The sequence below is a fragment of the Vanessa atalanta genome, chromosome 4, assembly GCF_905147765.1.
Source record: "Vanessa atalanta chromosome 4, ilVanAtal1.2, whole genome shotgun sequence".
Taxonomy (NCBI): Eukaryota; Metazoa; Arthropoda; class Insecta; order Lepidoptera; family Nymphalidae; genus Vanessa; species Vanessa atalanta.
In genome coordinates this window covers 6,664,973-6,681,639 of record NC_061874.1, presented here as the reverse complement: position 1 = coordinate 6,681,639, position 16,667 = coordinate 6,664,973, and positions in this window count along the sequence as shown.

Below are 16,667 nucleotides of genomic sequence, written 5' to 3'. Positions count from 1 at the left end.
TGTATGAATTTAATTTCGTGCAGCGATGAATTAAAACATCATGAGAAACCCTACATGTGTTGGATCAAAATCTGACACATTTCTTGAATATTCCTTCAATCCTTCCTTCAATTCCTTCAATCTGCTCCACTGCGGTTTATAACCGCAGTGGAGCAGATTGAAGGAATAAGCCCGTCTCCTTAAAAAGAGAATAGGCTAAAGTTAGCGGTGGAACATTTAAAGGTTAAACACTTTTGCTTTGCATTTACAGCACATGTATTAAAACATTTTGACAAAATTAGGCTAAAAACACATCTTATTTTTATCCGATAAGTATATCCGTAGCAAGCGTACATATCTCGCATAAGTTAGAAGGTAAGGTTCATAACTAAAAGACACTTAGCGAAAAGAAAAGTGTTTACATACCTCTTATACTATACACGAATGTATGGATACACATATGTATATACACCTAAACACTCACTCACACGTAAATTCAAAGTTATTAATTTTATCATATATGAGTTTCATTTTTTTAAACATAGATTAGTCTTGAAATTTGTTAATGTCATCCTTATAGATACACAAACAAAAAAAAATAATAATATATTATGTTATAATCTGACCAGTCGTTCAAGTTTAATTGATTTACAAACATATAAATGCACAAACTTCAATGTTTAATGAATAATGAACTTAATATTATACTCGTATATGAACACTTCATAGCAACAAGAAACCCATAACCGTTTCAGTTAACATTTCTATTTAGTTTCGTAGCGAGTTTTGATTACAGAATGGTATGTGCCACGAGGGAGGGTAACGGGTGTCTGTACGACTCTTGCTAAGTTCGTTCATCGCTCTAGTGCTTAAGTGTTTAATTGCTGTATCTGCAGCGAAGTGCATTTCGAAGTATATAAATGCTCTAATTATCATTTTATTTATATTTCTAACGAACCTATTTTCTTATTGATGAAATCTTGCTTACTTTCTATCTTTGATGGAGTAAAATTACTTGAATAACTCACTAATTGCAGTAATAAAATTAATCTAAATGTAAATATGTTTCATCGTATACGATTGGGAAGAAAAATTATAATAATCGTTTTTAATAAGGTCAAACTTAATTATTTTTAATGTTTATTATTAGCATTGAAAATGTAAAATGAAGTAATAAAATGATGAAAAAGCTTTTGTGAGTGGGAGGCAGACGCGTGGGATGATGTGGTCCTGGTGGTCTCTATTTTCCTCTCAAGGCACGGTTGGAGGCATAATTAAATAAATAAATATTGGACAACATCAAATACATTACTCTGATATCAATGTAAGTAGCTAAACCAATATGTTATGGAAAATCTGAAGTAACGATGGTACCACAAACACCCAAGACAACATAGAAAACTAATGAATTTTTTGTAAATCGACTCGGCCGGGAATCGAACCCGGGACCTCGGAGTGGCGTACCCATGAAAACCGGTGTACACACTACTCGACCACGGAGGTCGTCAAGCATTTCGTTACCATGAAGTGCCTACCTATCTCAATAGATTATAACCCGGTTACTAATGGTTGCTAATGGTTGAAAAAAAATTTAACAACATATACCAAATCGTCAACTTAACTTGTGCCCGTAAGTAAACTCGTTATGAATTATCACTGATTTATCCCGGTAAATGTTTTATCAATTATTCAATTTACGGTACGTTTGAGTAGGAGAGTACAATCATTGCATACTTCCAGGATCGGGAATCCCTGTGGGAGTTTGATATTCTGAATCTCGGACTGGAAGGTTTCCAGATAACACTTTCTACAACTGAATCATAGCTCATCAACTCCAGGGCTGCTATGGGCTTCCTACGAAACAGGAGGGCGAGAAAAGATGGTAATATCTGTATCAGATTAGTAAAATTATCATGGATCCGGAAAACACACAAACAAAATTATTATTTTTTTTACATGTTTTGATATGTTTAAATAAACCATCGAGCAAAAATTTATTAACAAAACGCCTTAGTCAGTCATTAAAATAAAGGAACAGTATTTATCGCTTGCTTAGATGAATCTTCAATTTTCCTCCGAGGTGCCGCCGAGCTTTGAGCGGAGCACCGGGAGGGGTCGCTAATACGTTTTACACGGTCTCGCAGTCGCTCCGGTCGGTGCCGAAGACGGCCATCGTATTGATGTTAGTGGTTAAGAATCCCACATAACCCAGTTACTAATGGTTGCTAATGGTTGAAAAAAAAAATTACCAACATATACCAAATCGTCAACTTATCTTGTGCATGTAAGTAAACTCGTTATGAATTATCACCGATTTATCTCGGTAAATGTTTTATCAATTATTCAATTTACGGTACGTTTGAGTAGGAGAGAACAATCATTTCGCATTCTGACCAATTCGAACGATTGCTGCGTAATTAACGATTGATCAATATGTACCTAGTTGACTGTTATCGTGTGTGGCGTCCGATTTACTCATGAGATATTTTCTCTGCATTGATTTTGTGTTTTTGCTGGCGAATTCTGATGTCATTTTTTATATTTCAATATTTTTTCACTAGTTATTTGAATAACAAATTTAAATATATATTTATCAATTGGATTGCTTTGGATGAGTCGTAATATCTTAGTTGGCAGAATGTTCTAGATAATTTCCATTAAATATTTAGTTTCCTTTCAACCATTCACGAAGCAATTTATATTTCATGCGCACATGTTTATTTCTCTTATGGATAATAGGGTTTTGAATCTATTTACACTCTGATTATATATTAACATAAATGGTATGGTATCTATATATCAGTAAAATTCGCCTCAAAATTGGTTGGCAGACGAGCAAATAGTCCACCTGATAGTTAATGGTCACCATCGCCCATAGACAATGGCTTTGTAAGAAATATTAACCATTCCTTACATCACTAACGCGCCACTAAACTTGGGAACTAAGATGTTGTGTCCTTTGTGCCTGTAGTTACACTGGCTCACTCACCCTTCAAACCGGAACACAACCATACTGAGTACTGCTTATTCAGGCGGGCTTGCATAAAGCCCTACCACCAATAACTAATAAAACCAAAAATTTAATATTCCTTACTACTCGTATGTATGTAATCAAATGTAAAATTTTTACGAATGATGATCATGACAGACATCTATCTTATTATGGTAAAAATGATTTCATTATTAAAACAATTTCAGGGAAAATCATTATCATATTTTATCGTTGATGACTATCACTTGATCAAAAAAAATATTTTATGTAAAGTGGAAAGAATATTTTTTTTGGATCTTTGCTTGACTTACATGTATTTTTAATAATACAAGTTGTATGTTAGTATTTTGTTTTAAATACACGAATTAAAAATATTTGGTTTGTATTACTATATAATATAAACAATTCTGTTTCTAAAATGTGAGTTACAGTAGTAAAAGATAATTTTGTCCTTCCTTTTTTGTTGTTTTGTCCTTCCCGTATTTAAATGGATTCATTATTATTTTTATCGAAAACTACCCTAGACTATATCTCGCCACGCTTATCGGGGACACATCAATTACGTTTAACACAGGTGAAACCGAGCGCAGCAGCTAGTATTGAATCAGCTGATAGATGAACGTGTGTTAAAAAAATTGTTGTTATTGTCATTGACAGTGTATAGTGTGTTCTTTGATTATTTGTATGTCTTAATATACTGTCAAAGCATAAAAATAATAATAACCAACAAACGTAGCTGTCATACATAAAAAGATAATAAAGCGGAACCATTTAGTTTCGTTCTTTTACAGTGCGACACTCTAGATATATAAATAATCTTAGACAGTGCTACCATATCGGGTGTTTTGAATAAAGAAAAAAAGCCTCGCTTTGCTAATATTGCCGATGAGAATGCGGTGTCATTGTGATGATGACGTCATTCTTTTTTTACGTATTAAGAATAAATAACAAATATTTATATAATGTGATGAAATACTATTGAGATATTGATTGATTATGTTGATTAGAATGAGAAAATATTCTTACAAGGTACAGGCGTACCACTGGGCTATCTCGTCTTTAAGGTAAAGACGAGATGGCCCAGTGGTTTAAACGCGTGCATCTTAACCGATGATTTCGGGTTCAAACCCAGGCAAGTACCATTGAAATTCATGTGCTTAATTTGTGTTTATAATTCATCTCGTGCTCAGCGGTGAAGGAGAAGATCATGAGGAAACCTGCATGTGTCTAATTTCAATAAAATTCTGCCATATGTGTATTCCACCAACCCGTAATGGAGCAGCGTGGTGGAATATGCTCCAAACCTTCTCCTCAAAGGGAGAGGAGGCCTTAGCCCAGCAGTGGGAAATTTACAGGCTGCTAATGTAATGTAATAAAAATGTAACACCTTAAAATACTACATACTTGTCCACTACACAAGTACACTTAGACTACAGTTAAAAAAGAAGAATTCAATGATAAAATTCACATACTCGATATTATTTGAATCAACAAACAAAATGTAGTTACACAATATCGAGTTCTTAGCGAACGATATTCAGACGAGAACACAACTTTTATTTGGTAATACCCAAGAGCAATTTTTGTTTTGTTTACTTGCCTTTGAAGTTGAAAGAGAAAATCTTTGAAAAAGGATAGGTAAATCGATTTATGCAAAAAAGATACCGCTTTTTGTATGCAAATTTGTGTTGATTTCACAAAGATTGAATTGATGTGTCGTCAATTCGGAAACGAACAATATTCGCAGTTCATAAATATTATTCATATTGTTTTTCAGTCTAATATTGATACTAAATTAAATTATATCATCATTTTTTATCTCCTTTTATAAATGGTTTACGCAACAATCCATTAAAAGTTATTCGATTGTGTTTTATTTCGACTAAAGAACTTTTGTTAGAGGTCCCAGGTTCGATCCAATAAAATGCGCTCAAATAAAAAGTTTCAATTTTCTGGAGTTCGGGCGCGTGCGGTGCATTTTGAAATATCCATCGTCTTTGCGCAGCCCTTTAAGATTCCTAGCTACGTTTCAGCGTTTCATTAGTTTGCATTTACTTTATACTACTATCTAGTCTTTGACGTCTCACTGTAAATTTTTCTGTGATCGTGTTCCTTTTTTGAATTCCTTAGAATACTTTTCTAAGGAATTCAAAAAAGGATTTGTTTTATCTGTTGATTGGGGAATACGCTATTGGGCTGTGCCTTTACGTACCTGATGTGACTAAGGGATATATTGAGGGATTGATTTAATTTATTGTAAATGTGCCGATATCTTTTAAAATAATCTTCGACCAGATGTTTCTATCAAAGTGAATCTGTATTTAAAAATAAATATGTATTAAGGTTTTATTATATTCTTTAGTATATTAAGACTTACATAATTTAAAGCACACATGTTATTAAATTAACCTTAGTAGGATGGTCGAAAAATAAAACAATACAAATTAAATAATAATATAAAAATGGCGGCATAGTTTAAAAAATAATTTGCGGCCACTAAATAAAAAATAGTCAAATGCATGATAAAGTTGTGGACTTGTGGTTAGTGCTGAATACTGAAGCGAGGTGAGTTTAGATTTATTATAGTATATTAAATATATAAATGGTCCGCTAAAAACAACGACGAGAAATACAATGGTCGATACAATACAGTGGTAGATAATTACATTTGTTAGCTAGTATAATATTATTATAAAAAAATACATAATCTAAATAATACATACGCCTGTTTCGTTTGGCTTGCTTAAATTTATACAAATATACAAAATGATAACTGTTCAAATGTGCTTTCTAAATATCCCATTTGAGTTATACTTTACGTTTAAGTCCAGGTAATTTTCAGTCTTCCTTTTTTTTTAATCAATAAGGTGAATAGTCGTACAAACGAAGAAAACTATTTAAACCAAAATATAATTTACCCAAATATAAATCAAAGTGCAGTTTAAGTTAAGTTAATAGTTAAATTTATTCTAAGCTAATGAACACATAAAACGACATTCCATTTTGTAATTTAAAAACAATTAAATTACTTAGAAAACAATCATAGCGATCTATCTCTCTATGTTTGTACATACTGATCTAAGCAATCTTACCTTAAGCCCTTGCGTATTCTGGATCTGATGAAAGCGACAATACAACACCATCTGACGCAGATAATGATCGGCCACGCTTAGACTACGCGATTCTGACTATAAGCCCTGGTCCGTGAAAACCGGCGATGCTCCGCAGGGAATCGTTGTCGGGGGCATCAATTCGACGAAGCCCCAAAGCGAGGCGAGGCGAGCCCTAAGCGGGATTGCCATACGCAGTAAAACTCTTTAAATGTAATGCAATTTCAATAATCTAAATTGATTTTCATTTAATCGATAAACAGAAATCTAAAACTATCTAAATCGGCACAGGCATCTTAGATATTATTCTATTTTGAAATTATTGCCAGTATGGCTTCTTTTTTATCTCATTACTTGACTGTTGGTCCTCTTAATTTAGCAAAAATTCGTTCGGTGAATAATGAAACTAAGTTTAATTAGAATTTATACGGTGATAATGTGTAGAATATTCAGGAAAATAAAAGTATGTCTATTCTAAACACCTTATTTACTTAAAATATTGACTTTCATATGCAGTTTTTTTGTGGAAAAACGTGCAACCTATTTGTTGAAAAAAACAAATAAAAATATTAAAACAAATTCGCATATACCTACAACAGCTTATTAGGGGAAACTGTAAATTAATTTAAAAGAAAATGATTTTGTTTTTTAATTGGCGATAAGTTTGTAGACCCATGGGCATTATAAGAAATATTTAGACGTTATTTACCTTGTTCTTATACTTTGGCTCACAATCTTCAAACTAGAATGCAACAATACTTCGTCGTTTGCCATTAAAATATTATAAATCGGCGGTACCCAGACTGGCTGACACAAATCCCTACCACCAAGTTAAATGGTAGACAAAATGCTTGTTTATAATGTCGTAAATTAAGGTAATTAAACTAATAAACAGATTATCAGTTAGTACGAGTAGCTCGCTTCGTTGTTAGGATAATTAGGGATCATTGCGTTAAGGAGGTCATAAATCTTATTCAAGGCTGGGGCGAGCGGTAGCTATAATTTGTAGATTTTTGTTTTCCGTTATTAAAAGACGAGAATGGAAACCGTAAGATGTTTATGCCTACTGCGTGTTAGTACATTGGGTCGTATTTTTTGATTTTTCACAGTTTATACATTAGTGGATACACATGTGATAGATATATATTCGACAAATGCTGGTTTCTCGACGAAATTTTCCTTCACGAGCATGACATGAATTATAAATAAAAATTATGCGCATGAAAATTCAGTGGTGCCTGTCCGAAGGTTCAAGTGTTCTAACGATTGGGCCATCGAAGCGAAGGTTAAAAATCGATTTAAAACTAACAATCCCCGGTTCCAACCAGATCTTTGGACATCATTGGGTATTTTTTACAAATGCCGCTAAGTTCATATAACATATAAACACGTGATAACCCTTATCACGATTTTAGAGTATATTCTGCTTACTCAAATGTACACGGTGAAGACAAATATAAGTATCGGTTTACGGTACAACTAGAATTTATAGGATACATCTTTATATTTCTTTAATCTTGACTTAATATATAAGCTTAGGTTATTTTCCCCTATTTTAATGCCACTGTTAGGCGGACGGGCAAATGTGGCCCCTTTGCCCGTCCGTCTGATGATAAGTGGTCACCACTGGCCATAACATAAGCGTTGTAAAAAATTTTAACCATTCTTTACATCGCCAATGCGCTACTAACCCTGGAACTGAGATCTTATGTCCCTTGTGCCTTGTTGTGAAGATACACTGTTTTCATTTCAACCGGAACACAAGGAACCCATGCAAAACATTTTAGTTCCGTGTAAACGACCATAAAAACACTACTTCTAATGCTCCTTTTTTAAATATTTTAAATAATTATTTTAATATTTTTATTATCATTAAAGAAATAAGTCTTAAATCGATCACAACTAACTCATTTCAGATTGATATAGATTCATTCATAGATGTGTACGAGGACATAATTATAATCTAATTCTGGCACAATTAACCGAGAAGATATTTTGTTACTTACTCCTACAAATTATAAGATCACTTCAGTTATTTCTAAATGTAAAGTTAAAATATAAATAGAATTATCCACTCTTATAGATACCGCCTTGAATACTATTGAAACAAAGTCAACCATTGAAATCTAATTAAAGTTTGAGCTGAATGATCCAGTACATTCTGCAGTTACTTTCAAATTATAGAACAGCGTCTATCCCGTTTAATCTCTATGTATTAATGTACTAACTTACCTTCTAATGGAAATAATAATGACACCGGTCAATGATTTTGTTGTTTACGTAATTTAAACGATAAATATATATTTCAAAATTAACAGATATATTATGAACATTAAAGGTCGACATGAGTCAATCATGTCCCATTTAACTAATTGAATTATTCCTACGTCATTATCGGTTGATCAATGTATGCCGTGTTAACTTTTATGATACGTGATTTGTCAACGACAATTATATACATATTCATTATTTATATACTGATGCAAAGTGAAGAAAGGCATATACTTACCTCATCTTTAATATTTATTAGCACTTATCATAAATTATTTTAATTAATGAAATGGCATTTGTCCTTGAGAAGCCAGTTGAAATCAAGTACGTTGGATGGTAGCTGCGATATTATTATGGCTTTTAATTTATTTATTCTTTAAATAGAAATGCAGATGGGTAAATTGGTCATCACAAGTGGTACCTAACACGATCGATGCTCGCTAACCATGTGATGTTATATTTCTCCTACATACCTATTATTTAAATGCCCCATTCTCGCTTGAAGGTGGAATATACTAAAATAAAGTATTCATAATTGGGGTTAGCATAACTCTTAAGTAGATACTACCCAGACGAGCTTACATATAACTCTTTATTTATGACATTGGTAAGCAGACTGGCAAATGGGCCGCCTGTTGGTAAATGGTCACCAACCGTGGAAAATGAGATGTTATTTTACTTGTGCTTGTAGTTATACTGGCTCACTTACTCTCCAAGCCGGAATACAACAATACTAAGTGCTACTACTTGGCGGTAGAAAATATGATGTCTGTACTTAGCCAGTTGGGCTGGCACAAAGCTACCACCACCGATCAGTTGTAACTTAATATTCATAAGAGTTGATGGTATACAAGTGCTAGCTACTAAAGAGCATTTGGTAGAAAATAAATTCTTAGTAGTTTTTAACCTGATTACCTTACTTCACTGATTTTAATAAAATAATTATGGAACATCTGTTTAATTGTACAACTATACAGAAAAGACGACCTCGTAATTTCCACTCCACGTCATTTATAATAATCTTCGCCTTCATCCGTTTCTATGCCGTGACGTTACGATAGATTTAAGGGTTGTCATAATCGAACGTTCTTCTCCTAAGACAGTGTCGTGTCTTCGCAAATATTGTTAATTGCACTCAGAACGAAATTAATCAGATTGACAGGCTTCTCTAATAATTTTGATATTTCATAAATTTAAAGGTTTACTTTTATTTTTATTCGTATTGATAGAAAAACCTACTAAATTGTTTGTACATAAATAAAGTTCGTGTATACTGTTTAATCGACTTAATAAAGTAAGAGTTGGGCATTTAAATTTTTAATGTGTGTTCAGGCGTAATTCCTTTATATAAATATTTGATAAATTATTTTTTATTCAAAAGAGGCTTATTCCGTAATGATCCCATTATTTCTTTATTAACTCTTTCATAAACAACACCAAATCAACCGCGATTGCTGCTATATTATTGGTATATGTTATTGAAGTTCATCCGTTAAAAAACTTTTAACATGTTTTTTGATATTTATCTTTATTTAAAAAACATCTTGTTTTAAAATGATCATTCATGTAACGATATTTAAAGAATTCAGTTAAAGATACCCGGATACGCTCTTCTAATTGGCGCCACTCTGACCGCACATGCCATCAATAATTCTTATTAGAGCGTCTTTAAATATTGTATAGAATTATATTTATACAAATTAAAGTGAAGTGATAACAATTTTTTTAGAAGTAAACATATATGACAAATATCAAACAAAAATAATAATTACAAGTATACATTTTTAAGAAAAAATAAACCTAAATCTAAAAATCGAATAAGCTCTATGAGAGTAAAATGTGTCTAATCTACAGACGTAGTATACTTATCTAAAAACAGCCACTCAAAATAACTCAAAGATGTCACTCTCACCAAATGTCTTTTTATCTGTTCAAGGGTCAACATTCACAAAACTGAAATGGAAACGTCTTTGTTTAAAAATATGTACCAATTGTCTTTGCTATTTGCAAATACCCAAACTTGACATTCTCCATACTGAATTTTGATAGAAACTATAAGTATTAAAATTATCGATAAAACCATGATTTATTTCATCCAAGAATACAAATTTTATAAAATCTGAACGATAATAAAGAGGACATGTCAAGCATTTCTAAGCATTTAAGCAGTATAGTTTAAGATTGGCCGCCATGGCCGCAGTCGATCAGGAAGACATCATATTATCTTAATACATATATGTATATACCACCAAAGTAACTTTTTCAATCGCATTACATAATATTCTAAAATTTTAATAAATTCGTTACAAGTTCTCATTTATTATATAAATTATCAGCAATTTTATTAAATTACAAATGTGATTCTAATACTCATTTCGAGGTCATATATTATTAACAAAAAAATACTAAATATTTCAATATTCACTTTATTGATAAATTATTAATTTCTTACAATTATTTATTTAGATACTTACGACAAATTAATCAATATAATAATACCGAATGAATTGATTATTTTATACAACTCGATATCAAAGAATACCTCCGTTACTTTTTGACAGTTCCGCACGTCTTGGCCTGAATGACGGGAAATTAAAACTTTCTACTTAAGATTACAAATCTTAACAAAACTCAGACTGACTTATTAAGCAATTATAAATTCGTCGACGCCGTAAAACAAATAGGAATTTCATAACTTATTATAATATTCTACTTCACATCATTTTAAGTAAAAATAAGTTATTTGTGGTTGGACATTGTCTATGGAGGTACCACCTACTTATAACTTAATATTCATTTAAACAGAACTACTTACTGTTGCTATTTTTCAGCGTGAAGGGTGTCAGCTAGTAGCACATTGGCGATGTAAAGGGTGTGGTTTATCGTATCTATCATACAGTACTGATATCTATGGCTAGTGCTGATTACTAACAATCACTTGTTAAGGCTACCTACATATTAAAGTGAAATAGTAAAGTAACAGCGTATGTCCCATTGGTGGGTTTAGGTTTTCGTCTCTCTTAGACGATAAGATTTGCAGCTAATTCCATAATGCAGCGGATTGGTAGATATTTACGTGCCAAATTTTCATTGATATTGTATACATGGATATTTCCCTACGATATTTTCCTTCAATGCCAAGTGCAAGATGAATTATTAAAACAAATTAAGCACACGGAAAATCAATAGTCATTTTTAACCACTAGACCAGCTCATATAGATAATAAAAGACAATTGCAACGTTGAGTTTATTAGAAATCAGACTAAAATACATCATTTTATTCTTCAGACGGTCATACAAAATTCAGTCTGAAAGAGGTAAGTACTAACGCAATCAGATTCAGGTGGGACGGAACAAAGCAATTCCGGAACAAATCTATTCGTTGCCGCGAGCTTGCACGTCCTTTCAGCTTTCTTCTCAACTGACGTCCGACTAATGCACTAGGTTGTAAATTGAATGTAGTACCACCGTTGATATCTGTGAATGACTTATATCTACGAGATAATACAAAAAATAGATAAAGACGTTTTAAAAAAAAAAAAAACGTTTATTTTTCGGATTCAGCAACTTTTTATCCGATTGTCAATTTAGAAGTTAATGTTCATTTTCAAAAATAAAAATATGATAATATGTCCGAATCGAAAGAGAGTTAAATATTCTCATCAATATTCAAAAAGCTTATACGTTGCCTGGGTATGGTCTTCTAAGCGGGGAATGTACGATAATGTAAGAATTTAAATGCATACTAAGAATTATAACTTCATAATATTCAATTCTATGAAATTGAGATCCGACCACCTTCGAGCTATATTCATCATCGCAAAGAAATTACAAAATCGGTTAATAAATCAAATTTTTAATCTTTAATCCCCTACATGATACGTTAAGAAGTTCCACAGTAGTGTAGTACAAGCAGATCACAGGATCATAGCAATTATTAATAATGTACCATACGTTCAGGTTGATCCAAAATTTATCATATCAAACAATAACGTTCTAAAAGAGAAACAACATACTATTAATTGGAAGGCTGTGAATCATATACAAAATCAAATAACTTAACACTATACTATATTACATAACGATATATAATAAAATATACAAAAACTTCACGCGATATAAAAAAATATAAATTTCTAAGGAAGTTATAAGCTCATAAAAATATGTAAAGTATTTATTGACAAGAAAAATATTTCGATACTTTAATACGAATTCATAATGAGCAGCACGTTATTAAAGTATTAATTGATTTACTAAAAATAGAACAAATGCAATAATCGAATCAAATAAAGAGGAATAACATAAAGGAATAAATGTAAATATATACAATACTAAAGTATTACAGGAAATATTAAAACGTATTCACGTGAAATGTATAACCGAATACATAACATCAAACACAAAGCTTTTGAAAATACTGACTCATAAACAAATATTTCAAATTTATTAGCAGTTTCAAAACGATATCAAATATATGTAATAAATTTAGTTATGTGTTCGTATGTGATGAAGTATCATATGATATGCGGTATGCGGGTAATTTTTATTTAAAAAATAAATTTAAATAAAACTACGATATCAGATTGTTTTTAAATCAATTGACATATTTTTTATTACATAAGATAGCATAATATTATATATCCAAACGCAACAATTAAGGCGTTTTAGTGTATTTATCCCAAAAAGAACTAAAATGGCTGAACTGTGATGGTGTTTTAATCAAAAACGTATACATGGCTAATGTTAAACTAAACCTTGGGACATACAAAACAATTATAAAATAAATATCTTGAAAAGATCTACAAAAAAGACCATTACAGCACGTGCCTATCTTCTAAGTTACATTCACTTGATGGTAGGGCTTTGTACTAGTCCGTCTGGGTAGGTACCACCCACTCATCTGATATTCTACCACCAAACAGCAGTACCTAGTATTGTTGTGTTCCGGTTTGAAGGGTGATTAAGCCAGTGTAACTTCAGGCACAGGGGACATAACATCTTAGTTTACAAGGTTGGTAACGCATTGGCGATGTGAGGAATGGTTAATATTTCTTATAGCGCCCAAAGACAGGGCGGTGGTGACCAATTAACATCAGGTGACCTATGTGCTCGTCCGCCGTAGTTTTTTTTATAATATAGGTAAAATTATGAAAAACTCGTAATAACTTTTTTATGTATTATTAGATAAGTGAAAAACGACAAGTTATTTGCGTAGCCATATCCTCCAATATATTATTAATTCTCATTAAAAATAATATTTTGATTACATTGGACCATTAATAAATGTTTTTTCATTATAAAATTCGTATAAATACTTTAGAAAATATCACTGATTCCAAATTACGTACTGTGTTGTAACAATCAATTAACCTTGACTCTTAAAATGGTCTAAATTTGAATCTATAAGACGTGGACCAAATATTTATCTATGTAACATTCAGACCAAGTTTTATATGACATATTACGAACAAATAAATGAATATATCTGCTTAATATTTTCTTGCAAATTTCCTTTATTAATAAATTGCGTGGGTTCGGGTTGCTGGTATACACATAAAATAAAATAAAACACTTTCATGTAATTAATCAATGGAATATTAACCTATTTCTACAATAAAAATATATAAAGAAACAGACACATTGATACTTAAATTTTAGGTAATTGTATACAACGTGTAATTATTTGTATACTAAGCCGTATTTATTTATAAACACATAAGTTGCTGCAATTGATTCAAAGCACACAGATTTCGACAGTAATTTCCCGCGAGACCAGACCTTCTAACAACACTGAAAGTATTTTGAATAACATGTTTGTTACAAAGAAAAAGCTAAGATGTCCCAAGATTGACAAGATTTTTATATTTTTATACCCAAATTGGCTTTTTTATTGACTACTTATTTTAAATTATTAACCGAAGTAATTGCTGTAAAAAAATTAGAGCAATTAAATTAATTACAATTGAATATAAAAATTCGACATGCATTACGAAGTTTTATACGTTTAATCTACAAACCCGCATTGGAGCAGCGTGGTGGAATATGGTCCAAACCTTCTCCTCAAAGGGAGAGTAGGCCTTATGCCAGCAGTAGGAAATTTACAGGCTGTTAATGTTGTATGTGTTCAATTTATGTTTGTACTTCATATCGTAAATCACGGTAAAAAAATCCTCTTTTATAATGTTGCATGTGTAATAGAAAATTCCACCATATTCCCAAATATATATCAACCAATCCGCACCGAAGAAGCGTGCTGACCAAAACTCCAAATTTTCTTTACAATTTCTGAGCAAAAGGGAACAATTGCAGAAACCAAAGGTCCCTTCTGTACATCTGTTATCTCCATGTGATTAAAAAAATAAAAGAAGAGAGAATGCTGTAAATGGTTCAAATTTATATAAAAGGTTTTAATGCAGCCAAGGAGATGAGACCGCCAGACACTTTAAAATACTTTACTTTTTTTTACTGTTTAATAATTTAGTACATACCTATTATATATAGCAACAGTACCGAAGCTGTGTTTGTAACTGAAATGTTTTTGGGGCGCAATAACATAGCATTCTTCATCTAACAGGGACAAAAACATAATTCAGTATTTTAAACATTGAACTTATCACACCGAAAGTACTTAATTTTGATATATTAATTAATGTCGTAACAAAAATATCCAAGTTTGTAAAGTAATAAATTACTGCAATGCCGTTCAATCAGGTGACACTGATACTTCGAAAGCAGGGAGCTCGCGGCAACGTGCTCACTCAACACAAAGTTATCTTCTCAGAAACTCAAACACGACACTGTAATGAATTAAGTTAGCGACACTCAGAGCTGTTCCTCCTCATGTCACACTTACTTAAGCCTTCACTAGCTACGTATAAATTTGAGACTTCTGCCAAAGTACAAGTTTGTTATATCATATATTATATACTAAAGTTTTATTGTACGCTGTGTTATTTATTGTTATAAGTGAAACGTAATTTTTATGCAATTTAACTGTAATTGGTGTAATTAATTATTATTTTTTGTATAAATAATAAGAATATGAGAATAAGAAATACATTGTTGATTTTTTTTTCTTACTTTTTTATTACTTAATTACTCGGATTAACAAACAGACGTTTATAATAAACAATAATACTTCATAAATTATTTTGAAGTCTTAAAAACAGACTTTCTTGTAACATAATATATTGAACTTATGTATATTGTTTATAGGTCGATTGGTAAATTATGCTGATTCTTTTTCTTTCGAATGTCAAATTATTTGTATAAGAAAGAGATAAATCTATGTTTATCTAGATATTCTACTAAAAAAAATCGAAAATATTGACATTGTATTTGTTAGTGCAGTTTGCAACGAATAATTATCACAGTCAAGTACTTGAGTCTGGAGTAGTTGTCTTCACAAGCATTGTGTAATTACTATATTTTGTATTAATAAAAGTGTTGAAACGTTTTCTAATTTTGAATCATTACATAGTCCTTCATTTCTAAGGATTTGTTGGCATTGGATAGGAAGGCGTAGAACTTTGCCAAATCCTTTTTTCATGCAGCTTACACAGTGCACCGACTCTAAATAAATGAGATAAGGGCATACGCATGATGAAACATTACGCTTAAACTAGTAGCTCGACGCACGCTTCGTTGAGTGCAAAAAATTTTAATATAATGTAGTTAATAAATTATTTAAAAATATATAGTTTTCATTAAAATCCTACTTAATATAAAAAAAAAATAAACAAATGTTACAAAGAGATTTTAATTAAGATTTACGAATATTTTAACCAAAAGTCGAAGTTTTATTTTAAGCTAACATTTCAAGAGACAATGGTACGAATCCTCGTTGAAAGGATTGCTAAGCACTAACGGAATCCAGATTCAGGTGGCGACGGAACAATACAATTCTAGAATAAATCGAGTCGTCGTCGCGCGCTCGCTCGTCCCTGCACTTTCTTCTCAACTGACGGCTGACTAATGAGGACTCGTTGAGCTGAGAATTGAATATGTGGTGCCCACATGACTGCCTGCAAGACGTGCAATACGATAGTAAAAGTAAACTTAGTATATGAAATATCCTGTTTGTTATTCGAATGAGATAAATTATTAGTGTTTTATTGATTTTATAGACATGATCATGTATGATTAAATATTTCAGTATCATAAAAACATTGAAATTAGTCTTAACTTTAATACTATTAAGATAAGAGGCTAGATGAACATTATCTAAGTACAAAAATAATATAGTCAAATAATTTCTTCAATTTAAAGGTTTATATGAAACCATTAACCGTTCCCGCTCGTGCGCTGTAAACAT